A 7,723-nucleotide genomic window follows, 5' to 3' on the forward strand; every position below is an offset into this window, starting at 1 on the left:
ATTCTGTTCTTATTCTTTTCTGAATGAATGTTTTACTGAATGTAGGGTTTGGAATTGACATGTCTTTCATTACTTGAAAAGGATTATACTATATGGGTGGAGAAGTGGGTTTCTTCCATTGAACCCTTTATGGATTCATTGGGAAAGGCTATTAATATTCAAGTTTGTATCCCTTTATAACAGGTGATATGTCATTCTCACACTTGTTAGTTTTAAAGTGTTTTTCCTGCTTTCAGAGTGGGAAGTTTATGTGTCTTGGCATGAGTGTTTTTGGATTTCTTACATGGGATTTAGTACATTTTTCAAATCTGTAGGTTTGCATTGTTTATCAGTTTTAGGAAGTTTTGAGCCATCTTTTTTACTAATAAGTTTTTTTATTGTGAAAATACTGTACAGAGGGGCTACAATCACATGAGCAAGGTAATGAGTACATTTCTTATCAAGCATTGTTGCCTCCTCTTTTGTTTCCCCTTACCATCCCTGCTCTCCCCATTCTCCTCCCCCCTACCAAAGTTGTAAAGTCTGTTTTTCGACATAATGTCTTGTACATCTCATTGTTGCAATGGGTTTACCTGTATCCCTATTTAAACAATTTGTTTCTTCCCTTCCCTCCCCAAATTATACCAACATCAAATACAGTGAAAGCAGGGGTTATATTGTGGGGGAGGGACCTACAAAGCAACAAAAAATCATCTTATAAATATGTTAGAAACAATAGCAAGAGAGAAAAACAATTTGAGTTCTTATCTTGGAGTTCATTTCACCTAACATGAATTTATCTGACTGTTTCTGCTTTTCTCAGACATATACTAGTTATTGCAAATAAGGGAAACCATGGGACGTATGTTTCTTTGGGCGTGGCTTACTTCACTTAATATAATTTTTTCCAAGTCTTAAAAATATGGAACACTTCACGAATTTGCATGTCATCTTTGTGCAGTGGCCATTCTAATCTTCTCTGTATTGTTCCAATTTTAATATATGTGCTACCAAAGCAAGCACAACTTTTTTTTTCTTGAAATACTGTTTTAGTGCCACTTTTACTCTGATGATATAAAAGTTAGGAGTTTTTTGTTTCTTCCACAGATTTTTGATTTTTTTGTTTCATTTCATTGTTATCTGTTATGTAGCCTGAATAAATTCTACTGGTTTGTCTTTGAATTTACCAGTCTTATCTTTGTCATCTCCATTCTGAATTGATTACTTCTGGTGAGTTTGTTCTGGTTATTGAATTTAGTTGTTATTTCTATTTAATTTTATTGTATAGCCTCTTTTCTATCTTAATAGTTTCTACTGATAGCTTCCATTTTCTTAAAAGAATTTGTAATTAATTATTGAAGAAGTTTGTGATGGTTGTTTTAAAACTCTGGTCAGATATTTCCATCATTTGATTCATGTTGGACATGGCTTCAATCAGCTGACTTTTCTTATCCAAATTGTTTCTCCATATGAACAATTGCTTTTTTCAGATATGTTCTAGATATTTTGGTTATTCAATTAAGAGCATATTTTAAATACATCTTTCTTTTTAACAGTTACCCTTTGGGGATTTAGCAAGTAAGTCTGGCCTACTTTTATGTTCCAATGGCAGTTTAGCAATGCTCTTCTAGTCTCGTTCATTCTTTCATGCTCCTGTGGTCCCTTTTTTTTTTTGTATTCTTTTTTTTAATTTAATTTTATTTTATTTGTGAACATACTGTACAGAGGGGTTACAATTACATGGGCAGGATAATGCATACATTTCTTACCAAGCATTGCAGCCTCCTCCTATGTTTACCCTTCACTGTGGTTCCTTTTTGTCTCTGGTGCTGATATTAGCATTCCCGCATCTACGGTGTGCTTAGTCTATTTCAAGCACTGTATTTCAAGCACTTTAGTAGGATCATCTTTAACTCCTTAAAGTAAACATTGTTTAAAGTAGAGATTGTCTCCATTTTACAATTCTATTTTTTCATATGAGATAGTATTCTTTTACACTTACATTTTTAAGGAAATTGCTTTTTTGAGAAGATTCATAACTTGCCTAAAGGCACATCCTACAAATAAATCTTAGGATTCAAACCCATGCCTGAGTCCAGCCTATCTTTACATCTCCCCATAGCCTCAGTCATCTCAAGTTAGGTTGGAAAAGATAGACCCTGCAGGGTAACTTACAGCTTTTCTGAAACTCAGTTTCTTCTCCTTTAAATAAAATTAATATAAACATCATATTTGTTGTGAATTTTTAAAAGTTAGAACCAAGCACACACTCTTTTCTTTTTTCCTTTCCCTCTCCTCCCTCTCTCCCTCCCCTCCCCTCTCCTCCCCTCTCCTCCTCTCCTCTCCTCTCCTCTCCTCTTCTCTCCTCTCCTTTCCTCTCCTCTCCTCTCCTCTTTTTTCTTACCAGTCCTGGGGCTTAAACTCAGGGCATTTTTGCTGAACAGTTTTGCTCAAGGTTAATGCTCTACCACTTGAGCCACAGCTCCACTTCAAGCATTTCAGTGGTTAATTGGAGATAAGAGTCATGGACTTTCCTGCTTAGGATGGCTTTGAACCATCATTCTCAGATCTTAGGCTCCTGAATAGCTAGAAGTCACTCCTGAGTAGCTAGCTACAGGTCTGAGCCACCCATGCCCAGCTCAAGCACTTATGCTTTAAATAGTGAGAAAGGCTGTAGATCCACAGAGGACCAGAGTGACTATAGGAGGGATGGACTATGCTGCTTCAGTGTCCTGCGGTGGGGTAGGGAGCAGGAGGGATGCACTGAGGGATGGAGTCTGGCTGTGGAGTCAGAGTTTCTTCAGTTGCTTTTGCCAGACCTGGGCCCAGAGTTGATGATAGTGCAGAGACATCCTGACAAGCAAGTATCTTCTGCCACAAAGGACAGAGGTATAGGTAAAGTGACCACTTAGCAGGCTGGAAGTTTCAATTCTAATTAATTTGATGCTTTGCTGTCATTTTTTCCTTTAAGGAAGCCTGCTTTTAATACATATGACTCTTAAATTATTCTAACCTGAGTAGACAAGATATATCAGATACTGCCTCAATTTTCCCACTCCCATCTGCATTACTTGATATCAATACCCTCCCTCACCCATTGATTCCTAAAATCAAACACAAAATGATATGGACTCTATTACTCAAACCTGAGATTACTTTCCCAGACTTCAAAAAAGAAGTTAATGGTTTGTTTCAATATTTAATATCATTATACCTTCCCCTCTCTGTCTAGGTATGAGAGAAATATGGTTTAGAAAAAGAAACACAGACAACCTGTCTAGTTACAGGCCTTAGTGCCTTAATTAATATTTATTGAGTATGAAGGGCATAGAGTAGCTGCTATTTCATAGGCCAGCCTTAAGTAAATGCTATCTTTATGGAAAGAATGACAACATTATAAAGTGAAGCTGTCGCCTAAATTTCACAGGGCTGAAAAAGTATAAGCATATGTAATCAAAATATCAATTTGCTGTCCTTTGTCATAACTGGGTGACACTCAGCCTGCCTGTGAGGGGAACAGATTTTACCAAGCTAATCAAATATTTCTGAGCATGGTGATGGAGGACTTCCTTCGGGATCAGTGACAATCTTCCACATTTCTGGAAGTGCTAAGAAATTAGATGAAGATTTTATTATGCATAGTAGACCTTCTGGAAGAGGAAAGTGGATGGAACATTCATACTCAGTTGATTTCACCTGGAGAAACAGGTATTAGCTCATAAGTTTTTCAATAACATGTGGCCATGTTGAAGAACAACTTCTAATACCTCCCTAAAACTTATTTTTTTGTGGAAGTTTTTCTTGTATGATATTTTTGTTAATTTTTTTCTCTACAGAATTATTTTTGTAGCTTCCTTGGGCCCCACATGTCATCACAGCGATTGGGATGATGAGAATGAAAAGGTAGAGCATCGACTGTGACTGTAAGTGGTACCAGGACCAGGCAGAGCAGAGGGGCACTTCACATCCCCCTGTGTCTCAGAATGTCAACCTGCTCTGTCTTCACAACTCCAGATGCTCCAGGTTCAGTAGAGTTAGTGAAACAGGACCAGGATCTGATGAAGATGGAAGTGGTGTCTGTATGGACACGTGGTTCTAGAAACCACACAATGATGGGCTTGGCATTTCATGAAAGTGCCCTGCTAGGAGAGCAAATGAGGAGACAAAACTGAGGCTTACAGGGGCTGGGAAGGTGGGTCAGTGGTAGAGTGCTTGCCTTGCATGCATGAGGCTCTGGGTTCAATTCCCCAGCACCACATAAGCAAAAGAAAAAAGCCAGAAGTGGCGCTGTGGCTCAATGGTAGAGTGCTAGCCTTGCGATGAAGAGCTGAGGGACAGCACCCAGGCCCAGAGTTCAGGCTCCAAAACTGAGGCTTATAGTATGAATTATTTTCTGGTTATGGGAAATGCTGGTTATCCAATGAGAACCTTGTCTTCCTGAGGCCAAGGCGGAGCTGGGTCATGAGGTGGTCTGTGTATATACAGCCCAGGATACCTCTCCTTGTGTTAACAATAAATTCAGGCTAACTTGTAGAGTCCTGTGAGATTTCATCTTCATGGTTTCTATAGCACTTTGGTAGGTAGAATATGAACATCTTCCACTCAACTCCCAAATGAACTAAACAAAGACCAAAAAAGAAAAAGAGCTGTTCTTCCTCATCAGTTCCAGCTGCACTTTTCATTTTGAGATAACTTGGGTTATGACCTGTGTTTTCTCTTCTTGGTGAGCTTCTAGTTTTTAGGCATTCAGAATGACATTTGGCCTTAGATACTTTTCAAATTCACTGTCAAGGTTAGATTAGTGAAACAAGCCTATTCTATTTCTTCTATCCATTTTATTCCTCACAAGGAGCTGTAACAGTTCCCAATCATAAGTACTAGAAGAATTCTCTTATGTGAACATGCATTTAACACTTAAAAGAAAATGTGGATCTTGTACTGGATTGAACATAAAGGAAAGACAGGATAAGAATATGGACAGAACTGTATTTTGTAAGTTGGGTACCTAGCACACATCACTAAGCTTTCCATAGAAAATAGTGGAGGTTACATTGGCTCTAGAATGTCCTTCAAATGCATTGTATTGATGGCTTGATCTCTAGTCTGTGACACTCTTGGGAGGTTTTGTAGCCTTTAGGAGATAGGATCTAATAAAATAAAATTAAGTCATTGGGATCATGCCTTGAAGGAGATTTTTTTTTGGGGGGGGGGGTTCCGGTCGTGGGGCCTGAACTCTGGGCCTGGGCGCTGTCCCTCAGCTCTTCAGATCAAGGCTAGCACTCTACCACTTGAGCCACAGCTTTTTCTGCTTCTGTGGTGCTGAGGAATCGAACCCAGGGCCTCATGTATTCAAGGCAAGCGCTCTACCACTGAGCCACCTTCCCAGCCCTTGAAGGAGATTTTTAAACCTCAGCCCTTTTTGCCTTGTTTTCTTGTCTCTATGACATGAACAGGCCTCTGCCCCATGTTCCCCCTATGACCTACTATGCTGCCATAGGTCCCCAAAATGGGACTAAGCAAGTATGGATTGAAACATGTGAAATCCAAAATCCAAATGAACCTTTTCTTCTGTTAGATCAGGTTATATCAGCTGAGTGCCATCAATAGAACAGCTGCTAGAGGACCATTAGAAGGAGGGAGCAGCTGACTGTAGCACAGGTGACTCTCCATCAGGATCCCAAGTAGTGAGTTTTGCTCAAAGTATAGCTGACAGAGTAGGCAGGGCATACAGATGGTCTTGGACAGGAAAGTGGAGGAAGCCAAGAGACAGAAGCCAGAATGAGGGACCTACAAGGGTTAGGGTTAGAGTCCCAGGGAATAAGGTATGGGCATTCTTGGCTGGAGAAGTACATTTCCTTTACTTTAGCTCTTCTCACTCTGGACAGACAGGAAAGGAGACACCAAAGTGGACTGAACTTGAGCAGAGACACCATGCTTATTTTATTTCATTTGTACTTCAGTATTTCTTTGCTCATTCCTCTCAGAGGGAATTATTCATTTAAGCCATTCTAATTACTTCTTCACATAAATACAGGGTTGGAATGAAAAATCAGAACAATTAGATATGGGTGCAAAAGGGAATAATTATAAGTAGGTATCATCTTTTCAAAATTGTTTTCTATAAAGTGGTTTTTGTGTGTTACACTTATTCCAACAAATGCAAAACCAATTTGGATTTTTATATGTGTCTCAGATGAGCATTCTACAGAAATCCTGACTGAAACATGCCTTTCTCTCTTGCTAGTAGGATACCTCAAACTTTGATGAGGCATTCAGCAGTCTATAACACCATGAGTGCTGTGAAGTGTTAAGTTAATCCTGTAAAGTGAGAATAAAACCCCAGGAAGGAAGAATGAATAGAATAGCCTCTTAAAAGGCATAATCAAAATGAGTGAAATCTTGTTGTGTTTTGCAGTTCTCATAAATTGCATGGAACTGAGAGAAAACTTCTTAAATGTGTTCAGTTAAAACTGAGTAACCTTGCATGAGTCTTATCTTACAAGAGACTTTAAATTTAAGTTTTATCATTTTTATTAAAGTTAACTTTTCCTGGCCAAGTAGCTGGAATAAAAAAATTAGTTCCTGTGATTTTCTCTGAGGTTTCCATCAAACATTAAACCTTGGGGATCCACAGTTCATTAGGAAATACTGAAATTAAAGGTAGACTTATATTAAATCAGAATTCATGCAAGAAAACTGAGTTTTAAATACAAGAGAGAACGTAGCTGAACAACAACAGCAAAAGTTCCTGGGATCAGTGACATATCATCAAGGTGGGAATTGTACAGTTGGTGGTAGAAGTCAAGCACTCTCTCTCTGCCTCCATCCAGTGTCACACTAGAATTTTGCATCTCTTATTTAATACAGTCCTGTATTCTCTCAATGTTAGGAATGGAAAATGAATAGAGCAATTTATTTTGAGCTGCAAGACTGTTCAAACTAAATACTGTAGCTGGAATTTAAACCAAAGCCCATTTGGCACAAAAGCCCATCTATTCCCAATTGATGAGTTGAAAATGAAGAAAAGTTAGGATCAGTAAGGAAAGTTTCAGGGAACCCACCATGATTGACAGTGCTTCTCTGTGTGGGTTTTGTTTTCCTGAACTAGATGGCATGTACATGTGGATGAAGAACAGGTGGGTTGGGCTAGACTCATGGCTTGTTGATAGAAAGCTGTGGAAATCCCTACAGTGGAGAACCTGCTCACCAAGAGAAGTCAGCGTAAAGGCAAGAGTCTGCAACCCTTCGTATGCAATATGTATTTCATTAAAACTTATTTGATCATTTTCTATATGAGAAAGTGACATCTTGTGAAAACTCGTTATTTCTGTAGGCACTGGGATAAGGCTGCAATGGTTGGTGAGAGGTACCGTGTCTCAGTCACATGTGGAGTTGGAAGGTATCCAGTAGCATTTGTTTTCCACATAGGTCATTCAAGAGGGATCATCTTTATTTTATTAGGAGTAGAAAGAGTCTCCCCATTACTAATGACATTCAGGACCAGTTGGCACTTTCTGGTGATTAGGAACTGTCCCTTCTTTGCTCTGATGGAGTAAAACTTGCAAACTAAATACAATTGTTCTGTCCTTTGTGGTATATGATATATGTCACCAATGTTTTATTTGTGCTTCAGTGAGTTTTGGGGGACCCAAGTTTGGTTTGATTATAATCACTTTTCTTTATTTCGTAGTATATAGAACTTCAAGAACCATACAATTCACAATATCCAGGCTTTAAATGTCAT

The 7,723-nt window shown here is 38.8% G+C and overlaps 1 non-coding gene across 1 annotated transcript; it reads right to left on the reverse strand.

Annotated features, from left to right (window-relative positions):
• Positions 1-895: 895 nt before the first annotated feature.
• LOC138806419 (U6 spliceosomal RNA) lies at positions 896-1,002 on the reverse strand. The gene has a single exon (XR_011365862.1). It is a non-coding gene; the product is annotated as a U6 spliceosomal RNA (small nuclear RNA).
• Positions 1,003-7,723: the final 6,721 nt, after the last annotated feature.

Source organism: Dipodomys merriami, unplaced genomic scaffold (genome assembly GCF_024711535.1).
Source record: "Dipodomys merriami isolate MVZ:Mamm:240054 unplaced genomic scaffold, mDipMer1.0.p SCAF_4, whole genome shotgun sequence".
Lineage (NCBI taxonomy): Eukaryota > Metazoa > Chordata > Mammalia > Rodentia > Heteromyidae > Dipodomys > Dipodomys merriami.